Genomic DNA, 19,963 nt, shown 5'->3' on the forward strand with positions numbered 1-19,963 from the left:
AAGTGCAGATATGTATTAATTACATTGAAATATTCATTCACCAAGAAGTAATAAAAAGGCGAGTGGAATATTCTTGCATTCCTGTCATAAATATTGCATATAGTCGTTCATTTACGTTTCACAAGCATTACTGAACAAATTAATTATTCTAACACATAAAACCGTCTCCAGGTGACCAGCTAGAGGTCATCTCCCCATTCATCTAAGTTCCCCCTTGGACCAATTTTCATTCCACTGGCGCATTTCCTCCATGGTTTTATTTACCCCCTGGACCCATTTTCCCCCATGGACTCGTTTTTTCTTTTATATGCATTAGCATCCAATGGACCTATTTTCATCCTATGTTCCTATTTCTATACATGAATCTCTTTCTCTGAACACTGACTTTCCTTCATGGATCTGCTTTATCCCATGGACCTCTTTTACTCATGGACATCTTTACCCCATGGAACCATTTTCCCCTACGGCTATTTTTCATCACGGAGTTTGTTTCACTTTTGACCTACTAGTATTTACCTACATGGACTTATTTTTCCCCAATAACACATCCCTTCCCCCCTTCGAACCTATTTTTTACCATAAACTTGTTTTTCCTACGTGGACCTGTTAGCTCTCCTGAAACTGGGCGAGCTCTGCCTCAGTGCTAAAGGGTCCTTGTATGCAACTTATGACAGGAATGTAAAGATGTATGGTAGAGAGACTTCGGCAGTAGAGGAAGAGGATATTCGTAGGTTCAAAAAAATATAGAGATGTTAATGATTAGACAGATGAGCAGTGCATTCTTGAATGACAGGCCTAGGGGAATTAGACGCGAATAAGTCGAGAGGAAAGAAGGAACTCGAATGTATCAACGCTGTGATGAGAAGAAGTAAATTGAGATGGTTTGGTCATGTGGAGAGGATACAGGATGACGCTTAGATGCGGAGGGTGATACCTGTGGAAGGTGAGGATTGAACTGAGAAAGCAGAATTAATAAGACTTGCGACGAGATCTTAGAGTGCAACCTCAGAGATAAGGGACGGAATAGAGGCTGCCAGTGTTTGAGTAGCATGGACAGCTGCAGTAAGTGACCAAGGCCGATGTATGTGCTCATATTGCAACCTTTATATACGATGTGAAACAGACTTATTTTCCCTCGAATGACCAAGGTTTTCCATGTATCAATATTCACCCCATGGACGTGTTTTCTCCTTAAACCTGCATTTCCCCAGTGGACTCAATATGTCGCCAGGGGGACACTGCGAATCTCCACATGGACAGATTTTCTTTCATGGACCAATTCCTATAGGGCCTTCTTTACCCACCGAACCTATGTTTCCACTTGGTCTCACCACCCCAAGACATATTCACCATGAACCTATTTTCCCAAACAGATCCATTCCAACTAGGAAATTATTTACACCATAAATTTATTCTTCAGTGATCCTTTTCTCGCCCAGCCACCAATCCACCCACCTGCCAATCAACCCATGCTTACATACACACACACACACACACATATATATATATATATATATATATGTGTGTGTGTGTGTGTGTGTGTGTGTGTGTAATTATGTACTAAGCACGTCTCCTGACATGTCCTCTGCGATGACATACATCCGCCTACATTCGCAACAAGTCATCCCACTCACTCAAAGGACCCACCCACCCCACCCACAAAATCAAACCACCACATCCACGTGCCCAATCCACCCAGCTCGTCCCACCTATCCAGTCATCCAATCTGCCCATCCATTCATACACCCATCCAACCCTTCCCATCATACATCCAATCAAACCTGCCCATCGACCTTACCACACACTACCCATTTTGCTCACTCTATCCATTTCACCCATCTCACCCACCCACCCTACCTGGTCTACACACCCACTCTACCCACCCCACCTGTCCACCCACTCACTATACCCATCCCATCTGTCCACTCCCAATGCTCATCCCCATTACCTCTGATCACTCACCGTACCAGCTCCCTTGTTCAAACTCACCCACCAACCAGGCCCATCCTTCCACTCACAAATCTACCATCCCAAGCATCAATCCTGGACCACAACAAGGCATCCTGCAACTTTCCACACACACACACACACACACACACACACACACACACACACACAAAAGCAAACATAATCACACACTTAGCACATAAGCAAAAAAAAGTGCACAAACATGCAGAAGACAAAGCACAACACACACACACACACACACACACACACACACACCAGAGAGGCAGCATGTCTGTCACCTCGCTCTGCGCTGGCCACCCTTGGCTACATCTGGCCACACCTAATAGAATCTTACGAGTCAAGCTCTGTACTAGGTTAAACTGGGTGCTGTTCTGATATAGTAGAGCAAGTTTAAGCAAAAGTGTTGTCCAAATAATAGAATACATCCAATTTGTGCAAGTATCCACTGATACAACACATCATCAGGTGGGTGTCATCTGTCATCAGGCGGGTTGCAGGGAGATGCAAACTTGTAAGTTAACCCGAGGCGTCCCATTGACAAATGGATACGTCAGCACGTTTTGTCATGGTGATACCCGATGACGTATCCCTACATTTTGCAATTGTGAGGTCGATCATTTGCACATTATTCATGTTTCGTGAGTGATTTTTGGTAGGCATATGTGGAAGACCTTCCTCTACCCACTGTCAGGCGGAGATACTGCCTGGCCCTGCCTGACTCCCTCTCCCCCCCCCACATGCCATTTTCTTGGAACTCACCTGTTAGCATTCACCTGGCCAGTAAAGACATGTCCCGCCACGGTCTCTCCGATGACGAAATTCAAGGTGAAAGTGATTCCCAAAGTGGAGGAAAAAGGAAGAAACAAGCCAGAGAAAGAAACAAGCAGAAGTGATGAGGCGGTAACATCGTGTATGTTCATGTGTTTGGTGAGTGAAACAATGCTTATATTGCTTACATTATTGTCTGAAAACCTATATACTCTTGTACTACATATAAATTCGTATCAAATAAATAAATATCTAACTATTATGAGTGGTTTGGAATTGTTACTTCTCCCATAGAAAACTTTTTCTCTGGAGCAGATCCCACAGAAGGTACCAGGTATTCAGGGGGACACCTGCATAATGCAATTATAAGCTCAGCTGAGCACTTTTTTGGCATTTTCCATTGTTTCTCATAAAAAGCGGAGGTTTTAGTAAAAAAAAAAAAAAACTTCGAATATCTGCCCAGATGGGGGGCGGTCAGTGACGAAAAATCGGTCAGGATGCGGCGTGTTAAAGTTATCTTTCTAAGTGAGGATTACCACAAGATAAACACCATCGTCAGTAAAGTGATTATGGAGCAAGTTAAGAAAAGGGATAAAGGTAGAAAAGATGATGATGATTTCTACCCAGAATTAGTTAAAATGGAAGCATATAATAAATTAATAAAGTGATAAACTGGAGAAAATTTTTCAGAAAGAAATACATGAAAGTAAGAAGCAATTATGCATGCAAAAGGAAGAAATTGAAAAGTCTGTAAAGGAATTAAAAAAGACACAACAATAGATGAGCTGTCAGTTGAGGTAGGTTTACTTAGAAGGATGATTAGTGAAATGGCAAGTACAGTTGTCAACCATGAGAGTATTATGGAGGAGTTCAGAAATGATACAATTAGGCAAGAAAGGAGTCTGATTGACCAAAGCAGTGATACTGAAGAGAAGATAACCCGGATGAATGAAGTGATGAAAAGTCGCAAAGATGAAGTACAATCTATGTATGCTGAAATGGTGAAAGTAAGGAAAGACTTAGAAACAAAATTGAAGAAAAAAACATTAAAAAGGAAGTGAAAGAAAAAATTAAAAATAACCCCAAACTGATCAAAGATTCAGTAGATGTCAACAGATCTATAATAACCACTGCTATAGAGAAGATGAAATAAAAAACAAAATTTCAAGAGAAAAAAGGGTGATGACAAATATAATGAACATATTGAAGGAAGTACCAGAGGAAATCTGTGATAAAGACATAGAGGAATACAAAGGCTAGGGAAATATGAGAGAAATAAGTCAAGGCCCTTGAAAGGACCTTTCCAGAATGGGATCACTGTGGAGGAAATACTAAAAAATGCAGACAAACTCTTGGTAAAATAGGAATATTAAAAAGTAAGGATAAAGAAATGCCTCACTAAAGAGGAATTGGGGATACTAAAGGAGAGGAGGAAGGAAACAAAATAAAAGAACAAGGAAAAATCAAAATAAGAGTATTTTTTTTTATATACAGCGATTGGATTGCGGGCTACGAAAGTGGTGTGTAACCAACAGGGAATAAAAAGAAGGAAGATAGTAGATTCAAGCTATGGCAAGTATGTAAACAAGATTAAGTTGATGTATTCAAATGAAGATGGAATGGTGTCTAAATGATTAGAGATGAAAGGCTATACCAAAAAAATGGAACCACATATTATTTGCCTAAGTGAAACAAAATTAATCCCAAAGATATCAAACAATACCATAAACATAGAGGTAAACAATATTTGGAGAAGAGACAGAAATTTATGGAAAGGAGGAGGAATTATAATCTTAACAAAGAAAAATCTACAAGTCAAAGAAATAGACCTAGATATACTCTCACAAGTAGAACTGATTTAATTAGAGATTAACACATGTGAAGGGAAAGTTCTTTTGGCAGATTTATACATGCCACCCAAAACAAACACTTGGGAAAGAGGCGAATATGAAGATCTGGCAGAATGTACAATTCAGAGTTTAAGAGCATTACTACATAGAATGGAAGAAAAATCTGAAAGAATTATAGTAACTGAAAATTTCAATACAAATATAAATTGGAATAATCTAGATGTAAGATGCCATGAAAGTTGTTGGGATCAAAAGCTCCTGCATTTTGTGCGGGAGTTTTTCCTAACACAGCCTGTAAAGGAAACCAGAAAAAGAGGACTTGATGATCCATTAGTACTAGATCTAACATACACTACGCAAGAAAATTATATTAGCAATATAATGTATCACCCTCCATTCAGCAAAATTGATCATGCAGTATTAAACTGCAACTTCAGTATTGCATATGACATAGTTAACAGTAATGGGAGTTACAGAAAGAGTTTAAACTACAAAAAGGGCAACTACCATGACCTGACGATGTTCTTCTTAGAAATAGATTGGGAAAATGAGCTTAGAGGATAAGATTTAAATGTTATATACATAAAATTATGTGATTTTTTAACCCGCCCCGTCCCGGCCACTTTTCGACCACTGGTACCCCCCAATCACGGGCAATTTTCGACCTTTTTTTTTTTTTTGCTAAAACTTTCGCTTTTGGTGAGAAACATCGAAAATTCATAGAGAAATCGCTCACCTGAGGTTTAAAATACTCATTACAGGTAGGAGAGCCTCCTTACTTTACTGGGTTTTCTATCAGGCTGGCACCAAAGAAAACGAGTTCTATGGGAGGATAACTATTTCACACCACTCATAAACGGTATTTATTTATTTACTGTTACGAATTTATATGTAGTACAAAAGTATATTGGTTTTCAAGCAGTAATATAGGCATTATAAGCATTGTTTCACTCACTAATACCTGACCTTTTTTTACCACATTACCTGATCATCATTTCTAACTGTTTCTTCCTCTAATGCTATGTAAAGTTTGTCCTCCACATTGTCATTGTTTGGGGAATCACTCTGGCCCTGAATTTCGTACCGTGGCATGACATGGCTATACTGGCCAGGTCACTGATAACAGGTGAATTGCTGAGAAAAGGGCATGCAGGGGGGGGGAGGAGGTCATGCTGGGTAAGGCATTGTCTCTGCCTGGCATCTTGTTGAGGCAGGTGTCCCGTGTATACGTACCAAAAATGACTCGCGAAAATTGAAAATTGTGGAAATTATGAACCTTGCAGTTGCAGGACGTTGAAGTACGTCCTCGGGATTAGCTGTGACAAAACGTGAGGACGTGGAAGTACGTCCTCGGGATGGCGCGGGTTAAAATAGGAGTACAAAATTACATACCTCAGCACAAAGAAACAGAAATGAAAATAAGGAAATGGTTTAATACAGAATGTAAAATATCAAAAGAAAAAAGAGATTTGTTGTGGAACAGATACAGATGACACAAGTGAGAGGGCATTTACCAACTAGAAATAGGCAAGAAATGATTATGCAAGGATAAGGAGGGAAGCTCAAAGATGGTTTAAGGAAGACATTCTAAGTAAAAGTAGTGATCAGCCTAAGCTACTGTATTTTAGAGCTACATCCGAAGCAATACCCAAGAGAAACATGTTTATGAATCACTAAGTAAAAACTTCGAATCAATTTTTACAGTAGTAAATAATTTTAAAAAGAGATGATATGGAACATGCATGCACACGTAACACCAGATATACAAATATCAGAACAAGAAGTACAGGAAGAGTTAAATAAATCAGACAAAAGAAAAGCATATGGTCTTGAAGAAATTTTAGGTTGGGTGCTACATGAATGAGCAGAAGAGTTAAGCAGACCATTATATTTAATATTCGAGGAATCCTTAGGTCAAGGTAAACTACTGATATGTGGAAGAAAGCAAACACTGTTTCCCTATTCAAGAAAGAGAATAGACAGAATCCACTCAACTACCGACCATTATCATTAACCAGTGTTGTAAGTAACATAACAGAAAAGCTGATAAGAAAACTTTGGGCAACCCATCTAGAAGAACACAGCATAACAGAAAAAGAGTTCAGGTTTAGAATCATGTGTTACTAATTATTAAGTTATTATGACAATGGTATAGAAACAATATAGAAAAGAGAAGGGTGAGTGGACAGTATCTATTCAGAATTCAAGAAAGCACTGAATAGAGGTATCAAAGACTTTTATTGAAACTGTAACATCAAGTAGGTATCCAAGACAACCTGTATTGTTGGATGCAGGATTTTCTCAGAAAAAGGGAAAATGAGAACAGTATTAAGGGGAAATTACTTATCAAGGAGGGAAGTGACTAGTCGAGTTCCACAGGGCTCAGTGCTGGCACCATTTATTTTATTAGTATATATAAATTACACAGACAGTAACACTGGAAATGGAAGTTATCTAAATGTGTGCTGATGATGCAAAAACACTAAGAAAAATTAGTAGCATAGATTCCTGCAGAGAGCTACAAGAAGAATAAATAAACTTCATGAATGAAGCTATAAATGGCAAATGGAAATTAATGTGGACAAGTATCATGTAATTAACTTTGGTAAATGTGAAAAAAGGCCAGATTGGGATTATAAGTTAGGAAGTTCAACCCTACAGATATCAGAAAGGGAGAAGGGCCTAGGAGTGATTATCAATAACAGACTACCACCAGCTGACCATATCAGTGAGAATGTACGTAACATGTATAGACTGCTTGCTAACATGAGAATAGCATTCACATATATAAATGAGGACATGCTGAAAAAGATAACAACATCATTCATCTGACCAATCCTGAAGTATGCATCACTAGTCTGGAATCCTTATCTCAAAAAAACACATAGATAAGACTGAAAAAACATAAAGGGCAGTTAAAAGATGGGTACCAAGCTTAAGGGATCTAAGCTACAAATAAAGACTAAAAAAATTGAATCTACCAACACTATAGGAGAGAAAGAAAAGAAGAGACATAATTATGCTTTGTAAATGCATCTCAGGGCAAGAGAAAATAGACATAAATGAATATATAACCTATAGGGAGGCATCAGGAAGAGGACACCGTAAAAACTACGTAAAAAGAGAGGCAATAAAGACGTAAGGAAATTCAGTTTCCCAGATAGGGCAACTGATCAGTGGAATGCTCTACGAAATGAAATAGTGTGTGCCAAAACTATTCATAAAGTTAATTATATGACGATAAAATTGGTTTAATATACGGGACAGTATGCGCTTGGCTCATTTTTGTAAAGATAGAATTAGGTAAGAACACACACACACACACACACACACACACTGGTTCTCTCTCTCTCTCTCCCTCTCTCTCTCTAATTTTTCACATTCCTTGTCTCGGTGGGCGAACATAATTGTTTAACCTGACTAGCTATTTGTTGCATTGTCACATAAGATTTATATTACGTTTCTTTGGTAACCATACCCGAACACACTTATAATCATGTCACTTCCCCCACCATAACCGAAACCACATGCAGAGGCGTCAGGACAGTCCCATAAAATTACAGGTGTTACGTGATCAACAAATACATATTTCACTTTATGGGAAACGGAAGTAGTACAAAAAACAGCAGGGTGGAATGTATGAATGGGTTGATCGGCTGGTTGGTGGATGAGGAAGGGCAATGGATGTAGCGTCTTTATTTCGGGAATTTTATCCTCAGTTTAGTAACGTAAAATAAACACAGAATTTATTGCATATGTTTTACAAGTGTGCAGTGATACGCTGTTGTCCAAGAATATTGTCCAAATTATTTATATTGTTTCATCACTATCATTATGATATGCGAAAGCTATTTTCATGTCCCCTTCCACATTTCTTCCTCTGTGTCCAAAATTTTCTTATTCCCTACCTCACACCACCTGTCAACTCCGCTAGCCCCTTTGCATCCCTCTCCACTCTGCTGTGATAATTCGTTGATCCATTCTTCGAAGCTCCAGGAGTTCAGACCTTGTACAAAGAAGCTTTGGCAACACTAAGTGTTAAAGCTGGAAACTTGGCCAATTGTACAGTATACTGTACTGCATCAGTAGTCGAGGTAGCATATATCAGCCAGGTAAAGATCGTTTTATAGTATAACAAATGAAAAGATTATAAGCAAGAAAGCCAAAAACGATTCTAAAATTCTGAAGATGTAGGGATGGAAAAAGTTCATAGGCGAGAGATTAAAAAAAGAAAAAAAAAAAAAACACAGAAACGAGAAAATTTGGGATGGGAGGAGATTCAGCAAACTATACCTATTACTACTTTCATACAATACTCACAGTACGTCAGTAGCTGTTACTACAATGTTTTGTCATGAAAAATATACTGACCTCTATACTACGGTACTACTACTATTACTACTACTACTACCACTGCTGCTGCTGCTGCTACCACTGCTGCTGCTGCTACTACTAGAATCCAAATATCCCAGCATCTCCCCACAGGTTTCGTCCCAGCCCACTGTTATTCCCTTCACTCTTGTCACTTAAGTCCATCATCCTTTTTGCTTCATCTCTCCGTGTCCTCCTCTTCTCCTTCCTCTCTCCTCTTTTTCTCCTTTTCTCCACTTCACCCTCTTCATCATCATTTTTCAGTTCTCATCTTCCTTTTCTTCCCTCTTTTATTCCGAGTTTCCTCTCCTCCTCATCCCTCATATCCTTTGCTTCTAGCCATCTCCTCCTGCTCTCCTCCTCCCTTCCCCCTGCTTTTCTCTGCCTCTCCTCCCCCTGTTGTCCTCTTATCCCCTCCTCCTCTTCCGCGTCCCTCCCCCCTCCCTCGTCTACTTCCTCTCTTTATTCCCAATCTTCTCCTATTCTTTCATCATCATACCTCACATCCTACTATTGCTTCCTTCATTTCTCTTTTTATCTCCCGCCACCTCCCTGTGTCTTCATTTTCTTCGTCTCCTCCTCTTATTTTCTGTCTCCTTTTCTGCTCCATCTCCTTCTCTTCTACCCCTTCCACCCCATCTCTTATTTTCTCCTCCTCCTCCTCAGTACTCTGTTATCGTCCAGGTCCTCGAACACCTCGTCTTTCTCCCCTCCATCTCTCCTTTCGACTCCCACTCTTCTCTCCTCCTCTCCTCTCCCATCTCTCATCAACTCTTAATTCCTCTCCTCTCTCACCTCTCATAATCTCTTAACTCCTTTCCCTCTTCCTCCCTTTCTTCCCCTTCTCTTCTCCTTGTCCTACCCCTTTCTTTTTTTCCTTCCTACCCTCCTCCTCCAACTCTTATCCGTCTCCATCATGCCCCAGCACCGTCTCTTTATCCTTCCATCCGTCATCGTAGCCTCGCCTCATCCCCCACCCTGAGAGCGGTCTTCTTTTCCCTATTCCTGGGAAGCGTGAGGGAGACAATTCAGGTTAAAGGGCCGTATTGTATGCATGATAGGAGGTTCGTCGTAAATCTCCATCTGCTATTTATTTTGCTAATTAAACCTTGGCACTGCCCTGTATGCTACTTATATCAGTTTATTATGTACCTGATTTACAACTGCATCAAACAGAAGGATACTGGAATCCAATGTGGAAATAAATCAATAAGGGAGAGGTATGATTAAATCTCCCCATAACTACTTATAACACAGGTAAACTCTGAAATAATTGTTTTAATTATTTCATGTGATCTTTATAATTATATTTCTGGGTGTGGAATTGTAAAATGAAAATAATTTTTCTCCATCACGTTACATTTTTTCACAAAACACTTTTTTAGTCTTCAAGTAGAGGTTTCAGTTTGCACTATATAATTATTTGCATATGGATGTTTTATTAAACGATAATATGTTTGAATTTAGTATTTTGTAATGTTAAAATCCATGTTCAAAATAACACCGTTATTTTATTTGATAAAAGCCAGAATATACTTAGAACACAACACAGTGATGAGCCATACCAGGATTGGAGTGCAGCAAACATATCTCAGTGTGACTCAGTTGACTACTGCGCTTGCAAATTACTTGCAGTGTAGTTTTTTTTTTTTTCCATTAAAGTGTTATTTATTGAAAATAGTGATGCTTTACTGAAGACAGTGATATTCATTGATTTTTTTTCTTTGCAGATAAATTAAAATTCTGCTGTACTGTTAACCCCTACACCGCGGGCATGTTTACCAATGTTTTGCGTGTCCCGCGGGGTTATTCGGGCTCCGACAGACTCTCAAAAAATATTTGCCAAAAATCAGTTATTAGTCCTAGAATAATAAAATTGTATATACTTATGGCACATACCTTCAGCTTTCTCCTGGAATGTTTGTTGAGCCTTCGTCGTTACCGTAGGACTTGTGGAGACCTGTGAAGTAGGGTAACGAAGTCTCCACTTTACACTTCCCGACAACCCGTAATATGATTACCACAGCCAGATATAAACACTATAAACACTATTCTATGATTTTCAAGTAGTTTGGGATCCATACTCTGAAATAAAAAACACTGTGAAAGCAATGGAAATTACGAGCGCGTCTGATCGTCGCACTTGCGCTAGTTCGCTCTTGGTACTCTGTCATTTATTATTCATAAAACCCCTCACACATTATATTTCTATTACTATATCACACTTATATATATTTGGAGTCTTTCTCCATAAGTTTCCTTCAGTTGTATTAGTTTCACTGAAGTCATTCAATTTTTCATTCAGTAAAATACGTAGAGCCACGGATTCACTTTCACTGTTATAACATAAATTATTTGTACTCATATTCTTATATTACTAATTACTTACATTACTATTTACATTTTCTATTCTATTTTCAATATTTACCCTTCTATTTTACTTACACTATGTTATTCACTGTCACTTTCAGTAAGATAAAACTATAATACACTGTTCAATCATATGTACTGAACATCCATTGCTTTCACCTGCTATTTACATATTATTTACACATTATTTACACATTATTTCCAAATCATTCTGCTTCCACACTTGCACTGTTAAAACTGCTTCTGGCTGTGGTAATCGAAGAAGCAGGTAACATAGAGGGGAACCTGGCACTCAGCGCACTGCCAAGAGGTGCGTTTGTGCTCAGGTGTGCGGCGGGTGGTATTTGCACATACCTGACACCTGTGAATCGCAGCCTTCCTTTTCCCTGTGGCAGGCATAAGCTCAAGTCTGTGCCGATCCATATACGCCCTCTGCTCAAGTCGGTCAGGAAGTGTTACTGGATGGCGCCTTGGAGTTGCTGCTGTCACCCTACCATATCTTTCCAGCAGCTGGTGGACACAAGTCCTGGCGAACAACCTCAGGGAGAAGGACTTGGGTGGCTTGACCTTCATCTTGTACAGGATGAAGGCGTTCAGCATCGTCATATCTATGAGATGCAGAAAAACTTTCCTGTACCACCTAGTATTCTTCCTGAGGCAGTCGATCTCACCAATCATCATGTCGGACTTGTCCACCAGCCGCATGTTGATATTATAGTCCAACACAGCATCAGGTTTCATCACAGGCTCGCCTGTCCTACGGTCGACCTTCCCACTGTCTCTCATCTCCCCCTTATGTACAGTGGTGAGCATGTGCACGACCCTCTTGTCATGCCACTGTATTGCCAGCATCTTCTCAGACTTGCGTAGGTGCACGTCTCCTCGCTGCGAGGTTCCTGTCTCTGGGAATTTCGGGAAGTGGGCACGATTACTTTTCACAGTGCCGCAGGAGCCAATGCCGTGCTCAGAAAGGTATTTGGCAAGTTTCGGTGCTGTATAGTAGTTGTCTGTATACAGCACATGATTCCCACCAAAATACTTTTCTAGGAGCACTTTCACTACACAGCCTGAGAAGCCAAGGGGGGGGGGTGTTTTATCCAGATCGACTGTGCTGGCTGAATATATGACGAAGTCAAGGATGTACCCTGTCTTACAGTCGCACAGTACAAAGAACTTAATTCCAAAGCAATGGCGTTTGCTTGGAATGTATTGAACAAACCGAAGACGTCCTCTGAACAAAACCAAGGATTCGTCAATGACAACCTTCTGAAAGGGGTGGAAGAATGACATAAACTTATCCTTCATTCTGCTCAGAATCTCCCGGATCTTCCAGAGTGGGTCGGTTTGGGAAGGTACATCGTTGTCGGCAAAGTGCAGGTTTCCCATGATGTTCCGGAAGCGATATCTGGCCATGTACTCATTGAAGGTGGATGAGGGTAGTAAGGGGTCCATGGACCAGTATTCTTCCAACTCATGCTTCTTGGAGTGTGGCATGAGAAGCATGAGGGCAAAGAACACATACAGCTCCTGCACTCCCAGCATGGACTACTGTTGCATCTTGGCTGCACCTGTACCACTTGCAGCACGTTGTGATTCATACCTGTTGGTCTCATCACATATGTGCTGCATGACTTCGTCATCTAGGAAGGCCAAAAGGTAGTCGACACACTCAGCATTTTCGTCCATAATGAAGGCAGGCTGAACTCCTGAGGAGCTCTCATCAAAAACTAAATTTTCTGGCACAAAATCTGACCCTTCCGTCCATGCGAAGGCGTCCAGGATTCCCTGTTGTGGCGGTGTAGGGCGGGTGGTGGTGGTGGTGGTGGAGGTTGGCTGTGAGGCAGATTTATCTCGGTCAAGGTCACTCGCACTGACCCTAGGTTGCTGTACAGCACTAGCAGCCCTTACCCTACTAGCTACACTACTTTTCACTCTCTTTGATTTACCTCTACCTCTACGGCCTGCCTTCACTGTTGATGCTGGTGGTGACTCCGACAATGAAGAAATGAGTGAAGTGGGGCTTGGGGAACGGGGAGGCAAATGCACTCATGACTCATGGCGGGCTGGGTCACGTGGGGGCATTGTTCTTGGGCTAACACGCTGCCTTTTCACTCCCTTCCCAAATTCCTGTCCTTGTTGCACTAAAGGCCCCTTTCCCTTGGAGCTAGACACTAATTCAGACACTGTAGCACTTGTTGTTGCTGTTTCTGGCACGATAACCTCACCCGGCTCATCACAAGATTCACCCGAATCGTCAAAGTCACTGTCCATCATAATCATGGACAATTCTGCCAGTTCACATGCCACTGCAGAGTCACTAAGGCCTTTCCTGCTTGCCTCACTACTTTTCTTAGGAGTAGAGGTCACGGGGCCCTTTGCAATGGGCGCAGAAGTGGCAGGAATGGCGGGGCGCGAGTGCGACATCATTTCTCTACAGCGGAGGACAAGGAACTAAATGCCGCGGCTTATCTGAGAAGGGAAGGGTTGACAATGACACTTTAGGCTGACTGCTGCTAACTTACATGCTAATTTTTTATAGGTAGAAAATCTCGGCAATACATAAAGAAATAGGTAGTTCCAGATGAATGTAAATATCAATTAGGATTCTCCCTTCCTTTATGATATATATTTTTATTAGAGACATCGATTACATGGCATAATTCAAAGGGGAAATTACCGTGGTAATGTAGCGAATGAATGCACGTGAGGTTTTGTCAGGTGATAATTAGCCAATTTCTGGTGTATAACACTATCACTTACCTGTTTTTTTTTTTTATATATATATATATTATTTTGTATAAGTATAGGGCATAGGGCTTATTTCAATGGATGAAATCTGAGGAAAAATCCGGGGGAAATTTGCGTAGCGCAGCGCGGCGTGGGAGGTGAGAGGACAGGGTAATGGAGGGCAGGTAGGGAGGGGAGTCACGAAGGGGGTAAAATCGCTAAATTGTCAACAATGGATGGGAGTACAGATGAGATTTGGAGTGCTGACTAGTGTTGGACATTGGCAGTACTGATAGATGATACAAGCCACCACTTGAGAGCCCGGGATAATTCAAAATAACACAGAATCACAAAAGTGACACCCCGTGGTATGATCCATTGTGGCCGAGTGTCACGAAAGTGACGCCCCAGAGTTAAGGGGTTAATGATCATGTTATGGCATCTAGAGGTTGTATGAACAGTCCTGATCTTTTTGCTATATTTGTGGAAAGTTTGTAGTGAAAAAACAGAGACAGAACATAACAGATTTTGTTGAAAAACTTATTACGCCAACTTTGGAAAAAGAAATGGTGACCGGGACAAAAATTGTGCCCCCTCACAGTGTCTGCTTTGTTTGTGATGAGGAACTAAAGCAATGGACAAAAGGTAAAACGAAGGCTCTTCCATTTGGTATTCCAGTGATATTTTTGTTCCTGCAAAATTCAAGGATGAAACAAAAAGAATCAGAAAGAAGTTGTTTATCGTAATCATCCATCACCAGTAATATCTGTTCCACTGTCAGGACTCCATATTATAATAATACAACTCATATCATGATAGACAGATGCAGGAATCTACATTATCATAATATAATTCATAATAGATAATGTAATAGATAGGAACACCAGTCAAAGGTGTGGGAATAGGAAATATGTCAGCAAGAGTTAACCATAGGAACTGTGTTTGCGATTTCAGTGTGAAAGGAAGTGTGTCTGCATTTCTGTAAGGAATGCCACACGTGCACTATGTCACCACCAACTATGATATGTGGTATCTTGACCATGTAATATGTAAATCTTGAGATTTGGTTTTAGTTATCGTGTAGTCGAAGACAGGAGAAGATAAAGATGGATACAGGGTCTTGATTGTAGTTTATTACTTTCAAGGAAAAGTTTAAGTTGAGCAGTGTATGTATTACACAGGAACGTAATTTACTAGCTAAGTTCTCGCTGGACCCCTCTTCTCTCTTCCTCTCTCCACAACCCCTCAGTTCTATGGCTAGCCCCTTTCTGACTCTCTAATCCCTTCCTTCTCGTACAGGAGAGCTAGTATCACGTGTACTGTACATGTGGGATTGTTCTAGAATCTTGTGTGTGTCTGTGTGTATGTAGCGTTTCCGGTGACATAGTGCACGTGTGGCATTCCTTACAGAAATGCGGACACATTTCCTTTCCCACTGAAATCGCAAACACATTTCGTTTGGTTAACGCTTGCTGACATTTTTCCTATTCCCACACCTTGAATGGTGTTCCTATCTATTACACTATCTATTATGAATTGTATTATGATAATGTAGATTCCTACATCTGTCTATCATGCTTTGAGTTGTATTATTATAATATGGAGTCCTGACACCACATGGACCTGATCTATCAAATCCTGCTCCACCTAATAATCTTGATTTTGTAGAAACTCACTCATAGGAAGAAAGTGCTGGAGTTGATGATGAAGAATTTCTCCCAACGTGTTCAAGCAATAGGCCACAGCCATTCTCTCAGGATGAACATAATGATTTAGTAAGAGACCTTGGTCTTCCCAAAGATGTTGCAGAGCTCTTGGGGTCCCAATTAAAGGATAAAAACTTATTACATCCAGACACAACTTTGTCTTGGTACCGAAATAGAAAAAAAAAAGAGTTTGCATCATATTATGAGAAAGATGAATCCTTGGTTTATTGTACGGACGTAAGTGGTCTAGTGAAGAAACTTGGCAGAGATTATAATGCAGAAAAATGGAGATTATTTATAGATTCATCTAAAAGAAGCCTAAAAAGTGTTGTTCTTCATAATGGAAATAAATATACATCAATACCTGTAGCGTACTCTGTGCATTAAAAAGAAACGTACCAGAATCTGGCAAATCTTCTTGAGAAAATCATATACAATGAACACCAATGGTTCGTATATGGGGACCTGAAAGTTTTGTGTATCTTACTGGGTCAGCAGTCATAGTATACAAAATTCCCGTGTTTTCTCTATGAGTTGGACAGCAGAGCCAAGGATTTACACTGGGTTCAGAAGGAGTAGCCAAACAGAAAAAAAAAATAATATGGAGCCAAAAACATCAACACACCTAGCTCCCTTGAATCCAGATAAAGTGCTGTGCCTGCTAATACTGCCTCATTTTAAACCTGGATTAAAGAAGTAGTTTGTCAAAGCCCAACCAAGAGATTGTGCCAGTTTTACGTATTTGTGCCAATAGTTTCTAGGTTTGTCAGAGGCTAAATTGAAAGAGAGCATATTTACTGGTACTGATGTTATAAAGCTGATTTCTGTTGCAGAATTTTATAGTGCGGTGAATGGCCTGGAACGAGAGACTTGGGTATCATTCAAAGAAGTAATTTGTAGGTTTTTAGGTAACAGTAAGGATCCAAATTACAAAGAAAATGTGATAAATTTGTTGGTCAGGTTAAAGGAGCTGGGTTGGAACATGAGCCCCAAAGCTCACTTTTTGGATTCACACCTAGAATTATTCCAAGAAAATCTTGGGGCGACGAGTGAAGAACTGGGTGAAAGATTCCATCGTGATATCAAGGACACGGGAAGACCGTACCAGGGACGTTGGTATGTCTGTATGATGGCTGACTACTGTTGGATAATTCATAGAGACGCACTAGAAAATGTGTACAAACCACTGGCCACCTAAAAAAATTTTTGAAGCAAAAAAAAAAAAAAAAAAGAGCATTTACTAAGCCTCTTGAAGTTATATGTGAGTCATGGAATGTATAATGTTGTTTCCTTTATGTATAGGTTGAAAAAATTACACTGAGTAAATATTTTCAGTTTTAATTAATGTAGAAAAACACTGTATAGATCAGTTGAAATCTATAATTTCTGTATTATAATTAAATTCGTATTTAATTTTGTATTAAAATGTGATGTGAAGGAAAAATTCTCAATGCATTGTTATATTGTGTACATGAGTGGAATGAAAAATGACTACTCTAAATTAAAAGAATTTGCAATGACTTTAATTTTGTTGACCTGTGTAATGCAGCCCTGATACTCTCATAATTATCCCACCACTCTATGAGAAAACTTATCCCAACGTATGGAAACATGTTTTATTAGGAACAAATGACAATTTCGGCTCGACCTTTTTTTTTTTTTTTAATGTAAGGAAGATGGACGCAAAGGCCAGAAGCCCACAAGACTGTTCTCTCCAAGAAAAAAAAAAAAAAACAAGATAACAGGGAGCCAAATTCAGTGTTTGTTCATTTTGAGATGCCTGGACACACTGGAGGTCACAGGCAGTAGGTAATACAGAAAGAGGAAGACACTTCCACAGTTGACTTGTTGCATACATGCAGCACTGGGAGTAACGGTTAACCCATGCATTAGAGAGTTGGCCAGAAAAAGGACCAAAGTCTGTTGCTAGACTGGTGCTATGCGCCCACCATAGGCTAGTGGTGGAAGGATGCAAGCAGGTTGTTCAGAGAAGCAATGACCATTGATGTAGCAATACAAAAGGGATAATGATGAAACAATATGACAGAGAAAGAGATTGAAGGGAGCCAGTAAGATGAGGAGAGTTGATGAAACAAAATGCCTTTGTCTCTGCCTTGTTGAGAAGAACTGTATGTGGGGAGCCTCCTCACACATGAGAGTTGTACTCTGCACAGGGGCAAGAGAAAAAAAAGTATTAAGTCTGAAATACCGGCCATGGCAACTCAGTGCACCACTACACCCCCAGGAGGAGACTACGGAGGGGTATATGGCAAGCACACCACGTCCATGCACTACGGACATAAGTCCCACTTGGCCACCCGCCCCTACCCCTTGGAGTGTACCTGGCACGACCACCCCAGTCCTAGTGCCCTACCTTTCGGCCGAGCTAGCCCTCGCCAGGATCGGGGTGGAGCTGAACCGTTAGCTCCAAGTAGCACCCCAGCGACGGCAGGTAGCCACGCAAAACAAGAGATGGCCTGTAGCTGCTCTAAAAACAAGGAGTCGGCCTGTAGCCGCTCTTACAAAAAGGCCATGGCCTGTAGCCGGGCCCTTGTGACAGCCAGTAGCCACACACCAAAAAGGCCACGGCCTGTAATCGGGCCGCAAACGAGGATTCAGCCTGTAGCTGCTACGTCAGGTGCTGCTTACATCCCCTGCGGAACCCATAACGGCCTGAAGCCGCACAAAAGGAGAGAAAGGTATGCCCCCTCTCCTTCTGCAATTGCTTTGGAGGGCACGACACTGGTGACAGCCTGTAGCTGCACCAGTAGGCAGGAGGCTGCCTGTAACCATTCCTCATCTGCACGTCACCCTCCATACGGGCCGCGCCGGCAGGCAAGCAACGGCCTGTAGCTGTGCTTCGTCTGCATTCCCGTCAGGGAGTTGGGTCCCGGTGATGGCTGGAAGCCTCACTGACAGTGAAGGGACGGCCTGTAGCCACCCTCCATCTGTTGCCCAAGGGAACTCGGCAATGGCCAGTAGCCATAGTGGGGAGGGACACCAAAGTCCCTCGCCCCCTGTAATTTTGCAGCATGAGGGTGACCTGCCATCAGTCCTACCTACCGGCGGGAGTGAAGGCCACTCCTCTGTCCACCCAGAGTGAGGCAACCTCCAGGAGGACTTCTGCCCCAAGGACTGGTGGAGAGGCCTGGTGTTATCCCCGAGGCTATTCTCCATCCAGTCTGCCCCCAAGGAGGACCCCCACCTGACGGACTCCAGCTGGGAGTGACGCCACAGCCCCACCATGACAGTGACACCGCGGGAAGGAGACCGCAGCCAACAGACCTCTGAGGGTGCCCCAGGACACCAGGGTGAGACCTCTCCCCTCCCCGATGAAGGCGACGCCCTTCCTCCACCAGGCACTTGAGGGAGCACCTCCAGAACCTGTTTGGCCCTACCCCTGAGGGCCAGACTCCAGTTCCCAGCCCCAATAGTGAGGGGTCCTTCACCACACCCAGCCCAAGCCCTGGACAAGAGATGACGCCCCTGCATGTAGTCCCATATTGACAGGACTCCTGAAGGGACTCCGCCAACCCCAGGCTGATGGCTGTGAGTCTCCAGGCCTTCCCCTTTCCCCTTTGCCCGATCAGTGACATTATATATAATAGTGACTGTGATACATGGTTCCCACAGACTGTGAGTGAGAGACAAAGACCGTGCAGTGGAAGTGAATAGTGAAATTCAGTGAAGTGAGGAAAGACACTTGAGACAGTGCATATCCATCCCGTGCAAGACGAGAGGCAAAACTCAGTGTCATTATCCTAACTCTGTGACAGTGCATATCCACCCTATGTAAACCAAGAAATATAATCCAGTGGCAACATAAATAACCATCGTGAATCAGAAAATAGAGTCAGTGTCAGAATAAGGATTCTTGAACTACCCCGTGCACAGTAAAACCTACATTTTGCCTTCTCACTGGGAAATGAGCCTCCCGTGTAAGGACTGTGAAAGTTGTATATTGCCTCCTTACCAAGGCTAAGACCCTTGTCTATCTAGTATCCTGTGTGATACTCGAAACCCATCTCCCAGCCAATGTATTAACTTTGTTTAGTATATTGTGTTAATTGTTTTCCTGTTCCATAGCAGAGAATTTGTCAATATACGTGTAAGGTTGTTGCCCTGTGTTTTTGTGCCCTGTTCCTCTCATACTGTGTCTAACCTCCGGTCTAGAAAGGGAACCCAGCTGCACCCTAGGCATTC

Source organism: Coenobita brevimanus, chromosome 110 (genome assembly GCF_032717465.1).
Source record: "Coenobita brevimanus isolate Jiangsu-jjx chromosome 110, ASM3271746v2, whole genome shotgun sequence".
Lineage (NCBI taxonomy): Eukaryota > Metazoa > Arthropoda > Malacostraca > Decapoda > Coenobitidae > Coenobita > Coenobita brevimanus.